This window comes from Heterocephalus glaber, unplaced genomic scaffold (genome assembly GCF_053883595.1).
Source record: "Heterocephalus glaber isolate CG9 unplaced genomic scaffold, H.glaber_assembly_v1.0 deba00001673, whole genome shotgun sequence".
In the NCBI taxonomy this organism is placed as follows: domain Eukaryota; kingdom Metazoa; phylum Chordata; class Mammalia; order Rodentia; family Bathyergidae; genus Heterocephalus; species Heterocephalus glaber.
Window position 1 is genome coordinate 6,496,093 of NW_028258410.1, and position 15,020 is coordinate 6,511,112.

General features: G+C 35.7%; 1 pseudogene; it reads right to left on the minus strand.

The window, feature by feature from the left end:
- Positions 1-6,436: 6,436 nt before the first annotated feature.
- On the minus strand, positions 6,437-7,420 carry LOC106009045 (olfactory receptor 4P4-like; annotated as a pseudogene).
- Positions 7,421-15,020: the final 7,600 nt, after the last annotated feature.

Consider the following 15,020-nt stretch of genomic DNA (forward strand, 5'->3'; position numbering starts at 1 on the left):
ACATGCACTAATAAAAAATAAAAATTGAAAAAGGAAAATATTAAAAAGTAAATAGAATTACATAAGAACAAAAGAGAAATCAACAAACAAGAAAAACAAAACAAAAAACAAAGGCCAAAAATATTAAAGAAAAGAAGGAAAAAATTAATCTAAAAATGTCCTTCTTTTCAAAGTGTTTGAGTAATTGCCTTCCAGTAGTAGTCGGGTAATTTCCTTGCAGTATTGGAATCCACCAGATATGAGGGAAGAATAGTGAGTCATAACTGGGCTTGCTGTGTATCCACATCCACTTAAGTGGGGCATAAGGCTAATTTTATCATAAAGGCACATAAATGTGGGTGTACAATACCCACGTTTATTATTTAGAATATTTCTATTGATGAATTATTAATTTTAATTTTATGAGATTTATTATATTAAATAATGAGGGCTTAACAGGAAATCTTTTTTTTTTGGTATTGTGGATGGGATCTTGTACTTGCGACCCAGGCAGTGGTACCACTGAGCTAAATCCCCAGCCCCAGGAAAAATATTTTAAAAATAAAGTATTGAATTTTTAATATTCATTGAACATTTTTAAAAAGCATCAAGATTTCCAAACATCAACTGTTTTTTGGTGTACAAAGTCTAAAAAAGATCAAAAAAATAAATCCTTATATGAACTACCATGAAAATACCAATAGCATTCTACAAAAAAATTTTTATTTCAATTATCACACCTAAGGCAGTCTTCATACATGAGAACAGCACATTTCATACACACTTATTGCTTACTCTGACAGCACATGTGCTTTGCTTCCCTGGCCTTTTCGTAGGACACACTTGATATCTCGCTGGACATGTTGTTTTGTCAGGAGGTTCTTACTATATTATGCAATGTGAGTTAACAGAAACATAAAATATCAGTAAAATAAAGAATCGAATTTTTAATATGTACTGTGCATTTAGAATAAACATCAACATTTTCACATCAGCCTTGTACTTGCTTACAAAAAACTAAAAGATAATATTAGAAATAAATTCCCATCAGAACTACAATGAAAATACCAATAGACCTCTACAACAGAAATAATTTTTGCTTCAACTGTTGCAATCAAGGCAGTCTTCACACATAAAAACTGCATGCTTCATAAACAAGTATTACTTACACAGAGAGTGTGTATGTTTTGTTTTCCTCTTCTTTCTTGTAGGGCACATCTGAAATTTTGTTGGTTTTCCTGTTGTCATAGTAGGCCTTTGTGATGCTGTGCCTGCCTGTTCACCTGTCAGCTCACCAGAGTGCTCTCCACAATTATTTTGCATAGTTCCTTGGGCAGAAATATTTTGGTTTTCCTCTGCGGTAAATGATCTTTTATGAGTTCCAGTTCCAATCATCTGAGAAAATATCTCCGTGGTATTTTTCACTTGTTATTTGCTTTGTAAACTATCAAACTTTTTATGCCACCCATGTTTAGGATCACATAAAAAATAATCATTGGCCAACATTTTGTGTTTCGAGTGACATCATAGTTGCTGCCGAACTCATCAACAACATCTACTCCACCTTTGGTTTTGCTGTAGAAAGTTTCCATCTCAGGCTTCTGCTAGTTTCCCTATCATGGTGCAATATTGACATCAGCAGTACCAGTTTGTTTTTCTTTGTCATACATGAGGCCAATGTAAACCTTTCTGAAATCCAAAGATTGTACTATACAATTCACTGTTTTGAAATTGCAACATTTCATTTAGAATTTGTTTTGCTCCTGCATACGGTTCATATACTGGTCAGCTTGTGCTCTGTTAGGAAATGTAACATGAATTGGAAACTGCTAGATCAAGGGTCAAATGTCACATTCTGATTAGTTTGGGAGATAAGAGCAACAAGCCTGTTCACAGGAACGTTTAGTTTATTCCTATATGAATAAGGACCTGCTGCATGAGTTCCAGAATAAATTTCTAAACTGAAAGCATAATAAGTCTTTACATCTACAAGGGCATTTTTATGTCATATTTTGACCCATCACTTTTTCCTAAGTAATCCCTGTAAGTACAGAAGACTTCTGAAAGTTTTCAGTTCAGTTTTTGAGGTGTCATAAAAATATATATATTTTTTAATAAGGCTATTGACATATACAGAATGTGTTACTTGTATTTCAGTCTTTGTGTGTTTCAAAACATCTTGTACCATTTCATCTGCTACAGTTTCCAACACTGAATGGCAATGCTGGCATTCAGTCCAATTGTTTTCAACCCTACCAATTTCTACATTATATTTTTGGACTTAGTTCTAACATTGGATCATTCCACTAGTTGTGTGACCATTTTGCAACATTTCTACCAGTCAAATATGCACTCACATTGCTGTTTTCTTTGCATCTGAATCAAGGATATCTGCACTCCCTGTGTCTGTATCAGTCAATTCTTGCTCCATTTCACTATAACAGTGTAGGGAACAGGGAAAGGGGACATTACTAGGACCTGTGCAGTAAGTCATAGTCTCCTGCAAGCCATAGCAGCACAAGGTGAATTAACTTATTACACGGGAAAGGTAGAAAAAATGAGACTTTGAGAAGAAGCTGAGCTTTTTGGGCCTGATCAGTGCTGCTCTGGGCAGCAAAGACAAAAGCCCCCAGCTTACTGCACCTTTTATTCAGTACATGGGGAGAAACAAATGTAATAAATGACTTGCAGAGAGTTCAGTACATCTGGATAAACAGTGTAACAATCCAAGAACAATGAGGAATTGAATAGATGAAGATTTTGTTCCTCCGAGGATGTCTTCAACTGGTGTAATCTTGTCCTGGAGCATCACAGCATCACTGGATCAATGAGGTCTCAGTTGTGACGAGGGGCCAAAATGGAATTATGTCTCAAAATGCCATAGGTGTCCTGTAGGCAGGAGAACTAGAGCTAATCAAATGGTTTTTACCTAAAATTATGTAGCATTGCTCCCGACATCACAGAATTTTTGGCTTGCATGGCCAGCGTCAAAGTCATAGTCATCCTCATCATCCATGTATGAGTAATATGGTGATTCACTTTTGATCTCCTCCAAAACGTGCAAATCTGGTTTTTCACATGCCATTGTACTGATTGGGCTATTTCTACCAGAAAAATCAAATGAAAACTTTAAAAAAAAAACCCTAAATGCACAGAACTTTATCAAGAAGCATTTCATGAATAAAACTCACCTGTTGGTGTTTGGAGATCCTGTACACACCTTGACATTTGTCTGCCAAGTAGGCGAATGTACAGATGAGTTTTTTTCTTTCCCCAGGTGCAGCTACTGTGAGTCACACCCACATTTCATTATGACAAAATACATATTTTCATAACAGAAGAGTAGTGTGGGTGAATTTTACCCTCCTGTGATGCTTAGGTAAACATATGCAAAACATGTTAAAGAGAGCATTATCTGGGTAAAAATCCCAGTTTGACACTTTTGCACATGTGCGTACACTTTGTCATTCATTGTACCAAGTGGGTAAACACAAAAATTGCTTCCTGTATCCCCCAGGTGCAACTATTGACACACATAGCCAAGTAGTATTATGCTAAAGTACAAAGTTTTAATAGAAAAGTATGAGGTAGATTGTTGTAACTCAATGTTATGCCCAAAGACTTTTCTGTGCAAATACTGAGTCCCACCTGCCTTTCCTAATGAGCTGGGTAAGTCAATGGTTTTTTGCTTGCTTCAGGTTTTATTTTTTGTTTGTTTCCTTCTGAGCACCCAGAGCTACTACTATCCCAAACTAGCTTTGCAGCCTGTGGGCTTGTGAGGTGCCCCATTTGCTCCAGGGGTCCATCCGTCCCTCTGTCTGTACACCCAGGGAAGTAGGAAATGTTCAAGCACAGGTTGGGAAAGAAAAAAAAAAAAAAAAAAAAAAAAAAGGACCACTCTGTTCTATGCTAGAAGAAGGAAATATGGAAAGACAAATCTTCAGGGCTCAATCCCAGCCTTCTCTAACACAGTTCCTTCAGAAAAAACACACAGGCCTCACTCTTTATCACAGAGGAAGAAGCCGCCAACCACTGTGTCCACAGCCTGAGTTCACCACTGCTTAAACTTCTCAGAGGCCCTGTAACAAGCTCTCCCTCTCTCCACAACTGCCTCTTGTGGCTGTGTGCCCCCGTCACTGTGGCACCATGATCCCAGAGACCCTGAAGAGTAATTGTTCTGTGACTTCTAATTCCTGGAGTGGCTCAGTCTTAAACAATAAACCCCTCCTCAAAATGGCTCCTGATTATACCACTCCACCACATGGTGGCACTACAGTGTTTTTGTTCTCCACTGCCTGCCATACAGAGGAAGTCACTTTCAAAGAAAAACCCCACCCTGTGTGGCAGACTACAATAATCATGGATTTTTTCTGGGGCTAGTGCTGCCTGCCTGCTGTTTATTGATGGGGTTTCTGGCTTTCTTGGCTCTTTCCAGGTTCACCTTGTGCTTGTAGAGTTGGGATCCCCTCTAGCCCTGGAAGCCAATGTTAGCATTTCAGATGGCTTCATTCATTTCTCTGCATTGTCTTCTGTTCCTTTGTAATTTTTAACTTTCCTGTAGGCTCTTTCTTGATTCTCGAAGTTCTTCTCTTTATTTTTTCTAAGTAGTCATTTTCTGGGTGTTTCAATTCCAGGTTTCACAGAAGTTGTGACTCAATGCTAACTTCTATTCCACCATTTTAAAGCTTCTGCAGACAAAATTAAAAGTAACTCTAGGGCTGTAGGTGTACCTCAGTGATAGAGCAGGTGGTTAGAAAGCTTGCTGTGGAAATTCTTGGAGGGAGCTGCTCTTGTGCCCTAGTCAACAGGTGAGCAGGCCTTGTATGTGGGTCCATGGAATTTTACTTGAAGTGTAGATCCCCTGAAAAGGATCTGATCATCAGACACATAGGGATGGGCCTGGAGTCTATGTTCCCAGGGACCAACTTGAACCCTGCACCCATGACAGGGTCTGACAATATGGATTGGGCTTGAACTCAGTCTGCAGAGGCTCCTAAGCATTGAGATAGGTCTTCTTGCACGCACTGAATGTATCCCATATCCTGAACTCACATTTGCCAGGACTACAATATGGGGTCAGGAGGGTCTGTACCGCACTAGATTTCACTGGGGCAGCCACAGTTTCAGGTCCTGAGCAAAGTATGTTACTAAATTTCCACTTTTTCCTCCACTTCTCTCTATTTCTTGGATCAGGGGAATGGAAAAAGTAAAACTTCTTCCCATTTTCTTCAGGGTGTCTTTTCTGACATCTGTGCTATACACTCAGTGCTGCAGTCTCTCGCCTGGTTTCCTTAACTCTTGTGAAGGTGTGTGTATGTGGGTAGTTGTTCAAACTGCTGCTTCTCTGTGGAGATGAGTGCTGAACATTTTTCTTTCAACATTTCAATGACACCATTACCACAATTTGAAGATTCTGATTACTAAAATACATCACCAGTAAGGTCCTGAGAATTAATTACAATAACTTTAAATAAATAAAAGTAAATAATTACATAAGTGCATTGCATAATTACATTCCATTACCTTATTTTAGAAGCATAATTTCTTAATTTAAATAGTTACAACATACAATAGATACATAGTGTGATCTAAAACTAGGATGAATAGTGCACTTACATGTTTTTAAAAAATTATTACAGTAAAAGACATATTGCTATTAATTCCCCTCAAACTACTCTCCCTCGATTTAAACATGTTTATCCCATTATTCTTGCCACTTTATGAGGAAGTTCTTGATGTCCTTTCTACCATCTGTGGTTACACCTTCATGACTGCCTGGATGTTCTCAATTAATTCATGGTCATTTGAACTTTGCAGAAGAGCCAGAAGTTGCATAGTGCCAGATCCAGTGAAAGAATTGAATTGAACACATTACTATGTTTTTATTTGACAGATATTGACAAAAACTTTTGATCAATGCAGGTTGATCAAAAATACGCTGAACATATCATTTTAAAAAATTATTACAGTAAAGGACACATTGCCATTAATCCCCCATCAAAATACTCCCCTAGTGTCAAGCACACTTATCTCATTGTTCTTGGAAAAGTGTCTTTATTGTAATAAGCTTTTTATAACTTAAATGTTAACCTTATTTTTGACCAATTCTTGGACATTTTTCACATTTCTTTATTTTTTAATTTCCAATGGTGACCTCAAAAAGGAAGTGCTCAGGACTTCACTGTACAACAAAGGTCTCAGTCAAGAGTTCTGTTTTCTGAGTCAGGGCACAACTGCTAAGCCATGCAGTATGTTTAATTTGTCCTGAAAACATTTTCACCCTGCTCATGATTTTTAGGATTATGATGGACTGAATAAGTTTCAGAAAGCAAAACTGAGATTCATTGATCCATGACCATGGGTACAGGCTCAGAAAAACAGAGAAACAGAAAGTGAGAGGGGGTCTTTCCTCTCCAAGCCTGGTGACTTTTGAAGGCAGCACCCTTTCTCTTAGCTCCTGCTGCATTTGATGACACTGATTCTGTGATTAAAGACAGAACAAGGGGCTTCAGCAACAGAGGCTTCCTTTCCTTTCAAACAGTCTGTCTTGGCACCACAATTTCCTCACGGCCTGCTTCATGTCTGTGTTTCTCAGCGTGTAGATGAGGGGGTTGAACAAGGGGGCAATCGTGGTGTAAAACAGGGCAAACACTTTGTCATCACTGACAGAATCCATCATGGGGGCATAGGTGAAGATAAGGGACAAGAAGAAGCTGCAGTGATGTGTGAGCTGCAGGTGGAGAGGGCTTTGCAGTGGCCCTTGGACAGGCAGGTCCTCAAGGTGGACAGGGTGATGATGTATGAAATCACCAAGGCCACAAAGGTCAATACAAACAGCACCCTGGTGGTGGTGATGATTGTGATAACCAAGAGCCTTGTGTTGGTGCAGCCCAGCTTCAGCAAGGGAAACATGTCACAAAAGGAATTGTCTGATTGTTGTCACAGAAGGGAAGTTTAACAATGATCAGTATGTGCAGGAGTGAATGAAATAAAGCCCTAGTAATAGAGACCATCACAAGGACATAGCTCAGCAGTCTGTCTGCTCATGATGACCATGTAGTGAAGGGATCTGCAGATGACCACATAGAGATTGTAGGCTATGACCCCTAAGATGAAGATCTCGGTGGCACCAAAGAAGTGGGCATAAACATCTGGGCCATGCAGCCACTGTAGGAGATGGTGTTCTGCTGAGCCACAAAACCCACGATCGTATGGGGGCCACCATGGAAGTGAAGCACACATCCATGACAGACAGGTAGCTGAGAAAAAAGTACATGGGCTGCTCATGAAGGTGGCTGCCCCTGATGGTGAGAAGAATGACCATGTTTCCTGACAGAATTGCAAGATAGCAGAGTGAGAAGAGCACAGAGCAGATAGCTTTTGCATCCAGATCCCTAAAAAGTCCCAGGAGTATAAACTCCATGACAATTTCATATTCCATTGCTTCTATGGGTTTGATTATTTAGAAAGAGAAGATAATACACCTGAAAGACTATAACTTTTGAAACCATGGATTTATTTTCAGTCATTTGCTTATTCAATAAATCTATGTTGATCGTGTGTCATGATTCCATCAGTACAATTGGAGCTAAGCGTACAAAAAGTAACATAATGCATAGAATACCTACTTATAGTTAGTTAGAGTACAAACCCAATAAGAATAACAGTGCAAATAATCAATTAATTGCAACTGTGTTGCATTCCAAAGTCTTATGCTTACCACAAACAACAAAGTGAGTAAGGTAAAAATGAAGTATACTTTTTAAGTTAAACTTTGAGAGGCAATCTCATATTGCAGCTTAACAGGGGCTCTTAACTCTACACTATGCATGAAGAGCCATGAATTTATCTATTCTTTGAAGCTCAGTAGGCTACTCCAAATACTGGTCTTTCCCAGAGACTAAAACTGCTCAGTTCTGTGTTTGATGGTGCCTAGTGGTGCAATACTCCAGTAAATTCATGATTTTAAATAGTGAACCTCTGAGTAACCACCTCAGAAAGTTCCTTTAAACCTTCCCTAAAACATTTCTCTTAACAGGTAAAGTGAGAGGAAAAGCACCAAGAAGATCTTAGGAGAAAAGGGTTGGCCTACTGTTTGGGCTTCCAGCACTGTTGTGGCTTCCTAGAATTTATCTCATTCCCAGCTTCTCTTTCAGTAGAATACAGGAGCTCTCTGGTTTTCTCATAGTCATATTTTCTGGCACTCCCTTTTATGAGAGCACAGTCGGGGAGATGAATTGCACCCAGACACCTTGCTTCACTTCTGTTTCACCATCTTTGTCTCTCCATTGAACAAAATGAACTCATTTTTTCTTTACCAGAATCACTGTATGTTCACGGGGCCAAGTCCCAGAAAATGTCAGGGAAAACAAGAAAATGTTTAATACCAAATATTACACTCTGTCTCTTTCTTCAACTAAAAATATCTTGATCGAAAAGTGTTTCCCACAGCAACTAAACTCAAATCCCAGTTCTATAAAAAGCAAACTGCATTCATTAATGAGAATTTGTTAGCATATTTTTAAATTAGAACACGGATATTATGCTCTTTGTAGTATATGGGAGAAAAAGCTTTAGGAAAGGCACTTTGAACATGCAAAGAGATTATGAAGAGGACTTTAGATAGTTTAAATCTTGTGATTTGAAATCAATCCATTGTCCTGAAGAAGTTCCTTCACGTCTAATTATTTTCCAAAAATCTCTGGAAGTGTCATATAAGAAAAAGTCCAACTGGGATGGATCTGAGTTGTGAATTTTTTGAGTCAAAGTTTTTAAATTATTTGAACTTTGAATCATCTCTACTGTCCCTGAAAATGGAACCCTTTCCTTAATTGCAGAATTTTATTGAAACATATAAAAAGATTAAAGCCTCTAAAGATATTTCCTTACTTTGTACTTTGTGATTATGAAGTATAAATATAACAAATAAATTACATTTTCTAAATCAATCAATACATTCAATGGTTAAAAATCACTATTAGCACAGCTTGTAATAGCTAAAACTTGGAAACAGCTCAAATCTCCATCAACTGATGAAGAATAAAAGATGTGATTTTGTTATATTATGGAGTACTATTCAGCCATAACAAAGCACAAACTTGAGACATTTCTAGGTAAATGGATGCACCTTGAGAACATACTCTTAAGTGAAATAAATCAAACACACATGTGTACATATTCCATCATCTCTCTGGTATGAGAAACTGAAAATGTAAATAAGGACCAAATGTATAATACATATTGTGAAATAGGAAGAAATTGTTCAAAATTATGCTGAGTGTGAGATACTTTGTTAATAATTAAAATATTTTATGCAAAAGGGTATAATGTTATTAGGAAATGAGCTGAGATAGATTAGCAAATGAAAATGTATTCTTTTAAGATCATGATACATAGTGTATTTACCACTATTAGCTAATATTTTTGTTATGAAAAATTATTTTTCATAGAATGACATTTATATTCTTTGTATTAACAACTACTTGTATTATAATAAAATAAAAATTCAGAATAATCAAAATTCTTCTTTTTTTCAAAATTCTTTTTTTATTACATACTTAATCCCTCCCTCTCTCACTGAAAAATGTGAAAATGGGAGACAAGGTGACTGAGTGGTGGTGGAACTGATCAAAATATCTTAAGTACATGCACACATCTTCCAGAAGGAAATCAATTAATCCATATAATCAATAAAGATGTGAGAAAATAATAACCCCACCTAGGAACTACAGAAAAATGCTGCAAGTGTTTTTAGTAAAATTTGAAAAGCTCATTGCAAAATTCAGGAATAGTTGATATCCATCATGGTTAAGCTAACTTTTTAAAGACAAGAAAATGAATGAACATCCCTTTTCAAATATTGAAGTATATCATAAATCTGTGACAAAGAAGTTTTAGAAGAAGTAGATGGCAGTGCTAAAGACAGGCAATAAAAAAATGCATGAGTATATTACATTTGAGTCTATATTCCAGTTAACATTTCAAATATGGTAACTAATGTTAGAACCCTGAATTTCTACTGAAAAAATATCTCATTGGTCACAAAATAATATATTTGAGTTGGCTGAAATATACATATATATCAAAAAAATTATAAAAATTCATATTAAAGAACTAATTACATAGAACGAATTTTTACCTGAAAAATATTTAAAGAAATATGTAATAAATTTCAGCCTTTCAGATGACCAAAATCCATATGAACAAATTATTTTAAAAAGTGGCAAAATGGTAGTGTATGTATATATATATATATATATATATATATATATATATATATATATATATATATTATATGTAGTATATGGTAATATATGGTATACAGTCCGTAGGCATTGCTTGGATGAATCCACCAAAATTAATCTCTCATGATTTGAACTAGTTGCTGTTTGTCTCTTCAAATGAGCTTTTTAAATTATGCTTGTTTTAAATATGTGATGTTAAATATCAAGAATAGATTTTACAGTCAGTGGTCAAAAAGTTTAAGAAGGAGGTTTATTTCTTGCTAGAAAGTAATAAGAGTAATATTCACTTATTATATGTGTGTAAAATCTTTCTTTGCTTCTGTCATGGTGGATTTTTTTTTCTTAAGATAATTAAGGTCAAACTTAAATGCTCCTCTTCCATAAGAGTTTTCTTCACTATATGATTTTTCCTACAATCCCCTTTCACTTCCCTGTTCATCCCTTTGAACTTTCTTTACCTAATTTCCCAGATCATGTAATTTTCCTTTCAAAGTCTAATTTTGGGGAGATTTGTTTGTTTGTTTGATTGTATGTTTTAATAATATAGTTCTTATTTTATACTCTCAACAGGCTACGACTATTCAACAATAGACTAAGTGAAGTTAGGGTTTACACTGTTTTGTATTTTATCTAATAATTTACATTTTATGTTGGAAGAGTAATAGTGATAATTTTAAATATCATTACAATGTGTTAAAAGTATGCTAAGTATGAAAGGTTTCCTTTTAATTTAATACTTTATGATGTCTTAACAGAAGTAGCAGCCAGAACTTCAGGGGCATCTGATTTGACCCCACTTGTTAATGGATGTATGGGTTGTTTACAGCTTTTGGGTATTATAATTAAAACTGCTGTAAATTTTCTTGTACAGTTTTTTCGTGAACATAGCCTTTCATTTATTCCAAATACCTAGGAATGGAATGGCTGGTGGACTTTTTGAGAAATCTCCAAAATATGTTTTCTAAAGTGGGTATGACTGTCTACTCTCCCCAAAGAAGTGTATTGTACTTGCTCCTCTATACCTGCAACATCAATCTTTCAATGTTTATGGTAAACAACTGTACTGTATTACAACTACCTTCCTGTGATATGATTTTAATTTATGGGTAATACACTAGCCTTTCCTCCTGCCTACCTCTCTCTTCCATTTTCTTCTTTTTAACCTCTGCTTTGATTTTCCCACTTCCTAATTCTATATATTGTTACCATGCATTTCATATCTACATATGTTAAAAATATGAAATACACTGCTGTTGTTTTGAAATGAAATCTGATCTTGATCAAATTGCTTAATTTGTTGACATTTTATTTTTGTCTGATCCTGAATAATGGAGGAAATAATTCCATCCAATGATGTTTTAAATATTTAAGTCAGAAGATGCCCTTAAAATGCCTACAATGACTGATGTATTGCAAAAAACATTTAATGAGTATAAAAATATTGAGGATATCTTAGTGAACTCATGATGTAGATGAGATACTATGAAATACTGATGTTTGTATTAAATTCTTATGTGATTACCAGTAGTAAGCCTTTTAGCACTGTAATAAAATATCAGACACAGGGTACTCATGGACAAGGTTTGCTCAGCTCACACTTTGCAAGCTGAATATTCAAACAACAAGAGCAAGCTCAGCAGGTCTTCCCTGGGCTTTATCACCTCCTGGCAAGGAGAGCAATGGCAAGACTGCAGGGGGAACAAGTGAGGGGATCTCAAACAAGGAGCAGAGTGGGGAAGAAGACAGGGGATAGGCTCGCTTCTTGCATAACAATCCCTCAGAATTTGAGGGGTCACATGAGACCCACCTTCCAAGACCTCACTCTCAATGTCTGGAGTCCCTCTCTTAAATTTCCACCAGATCACAGTTACACCACTAGAGACAAAGACTCCAGTGTATCAACCTCTGCAGAGATAAACTATATCCACTCCACAGCAACTTGGTATGGTACACAGACAGTCCATGCTATAAAGAGGCAGTTAGCCGCACTTCAGTGAATAGGATACACATGCACAATACACAAGTATATTACATTTTTCATTCTTGGCTTCTGTACTAATTTTCAGCAACAAACTTGTGTTCTGTTCCAATCTATGAATAGGAGTGGGATATTTGTTCTAACTTTAATTCATTCTGGTCATTATCTGTTTTCCTGTATACCTCACATTTCAAATCATCCAGTGTAGAAGTAACAGTGCATTACTGTTATGTGGTTGCTAGCCCAGGAAGAGTGAGTTAGCAGATTGTTGATTTATTAACTGACTATCTTGAACATGTGTTTATTTTGATAATGGCTTTTGTTGGGATTCTGGATCTCTCTCTCTCTAGTCTCTCTCTCTCTCTACTCCTTTTTTCTTTTTTTTTTTTTTTTTTTTTGATTATTTGCCGAAAAAAGTCTTCCATAGAAGGAAAGCAAAATGCAAATGGTCCTGTACATCTGCCCAGGTGTTTCTCCTGCTCTTCAGAAGAGAACTGTGGCTAAACTAGCCAGATTTCCTGAACTCCCCCCGGGAGCTCAGTGACTGATTCTAAAAATGGACCTTAGGTTTAGACTCAGGAAACTCCCGGAGCATGGAGTGAAACAACCTTGGACAATTGAGTAATGTTATTTTAAAGAGAACTTTTAAGAAATACTTCTGAGAAAAAGATTTCTCTTTACTTTCAAAATAAATAAATTATGATCCCTTCTCTGGATATGTGTAGCTCTTTCAGTGCAATATTTTTTAGATGTAATAGAAAAGCAGTAAGTCCTAGAACAAATATATGCATGCTATTTTAACATGTTTTTGTTTGCATTCAGGTATGAGCAGGTGTCAGGCAGTTGTATCAGCAATTGAAATCCTAGGTCATTTTCTTATGGCATGAAAAGATACTTTATTCTATAACATAGGACAGTTTGCAGAGGTATTTAAATTTCACCCTCCTTGGAAAATTGTGGAATTATCTTCTTGGAAATGAAAAGAACACAGTCATGAAGACATTTTCTGAGAAATAACATAAAATTCTGAGTCAATTTATACATAGCTTGTATTTCAAGTGTAAATACTAGGAAAAATTTGGCTATATAACTGAGGATCCTGAATGAGCAACCAAGACATTTTCCTGAGTAACATAAAACTGACTTAAAGACCATCAACAATTGATGTGCAGGTAACTATCCTCATAAGCCTTGTTTGAGGATCTTTCGATCCACTTGGTGCTTATTCTGTTATTTAGTGCTGTACATTCAGATATGGTCCATTAAAATTTGAACAAGAGTAAGAACATTTTTAGCAATGTTTGGTTTCATTGCATAGTGCAAGCAGAGTGTAAACTTTGTATAACACATTTAAAAATAACAATGTTCAGATTGTTAATAATACTGCAGGTTCAACCTTTGGAAAAATTCTCACCTTTCAAATGTCATTATCCTAAAATTGTCTAGATTTGCTAAAGTCAAGAAAAGTAAGTTTCAGTAATAGTACATGCTGCTGTCACCAATAGAAAAACATACACCTATTATGAAAGTACTTAACCTACAGGAGAAACATTTGCTGAAAATATCTTTTAAGGAGTGATTGGAACTGTTCGGCGATACCACCAAAGATGAAAACTGATTTTTTGATTTAGTTTTGAGAGTACAAAAAGTTACTTATTTAAAATTAAAAGTTAAGAGATTTCACAGGATTGATTTTTATCTTTCCCTCTTCCTTCTTCTCCCCCTCCCTCCCTCTCTCTCTCTCTTTCTTTTTTTCCTTTTTTTCTTTCTTTTTTTATTTTCCTTCTTTTCTTCCCTCTTTCCTTCACTCCTCCTCAGCGCTGAAACACAGTTTGCATCCAGCTTGTTCAGATTTCCCTTCTAAAGTCTAGGTTAGTGCTTGATTTTTATCACAAAATATTTCATTGGAGGTGTCTGCTTGTTTGAGACAATTTAAAAAATTATCAATTCACTCATTTTAAAAAAAAAAGGATAAGGAAAAGATAAATAATTCTTAGTTATGTGCCTTTTGTTCTTGAAGAGATTACATTTCATAATCTCTCACTCAATTCACTATTTCCATGAATGGTTTATTTCAGTTTAATTAATGTTTAAATTCAAATTAAGAAAAGTTAAACTGTCCTGTGTGAATGAAACAGATTTATTAATGAAGAAATTTATAATAATTCAACTTATGTTTTCAAAACTTTATCATAAATGATAACAGCAAGTGAAAATGTGAAACAATTGTTGGGAATAAATATATAAAATAATTGTTGGGAGTAAGCTGTGCACACTGTCTGAATCCACGCTGGATGATTGTCATCTTTTTGCTTATTTGGAAAGGCTGTATAGCATTGAAACGAACTGCTTTATAAAATTTACATCACAGATTGAAACATACAGATGTAGCCACATTTCAATTTATATTTGTCACCTGATGGCAAATACATGGATTTGGAGCCATCTAGATGACTGATATTCTTTATGTATCATCACAAATTTGCTGATATATAGATGATGCTGCATAAAAATTGTTGTTTATTATATTTTATTGTTTTATTTTTAAAATTTCTTCATTTATTTAATACCACACACTTCTACTTAACAATGTATTCTTTCCCCCTCCTCATGCATAATGACATAAAAGTTTCAAAAATATTCCTTCATTTCCTGATTACACTTCCTTAACTTAAAGTCATTCACAGTGCTATACTAATAATACCTCCAGGTGAGAATTTTACTTCCATAAGTATGCAGGTTTGAATATTAACAGTTACACTGCTCTAATTCAAAGCCTGAAATTGTGTAAAGCTTTCAAACAGAGCAGTGCTGCTCCA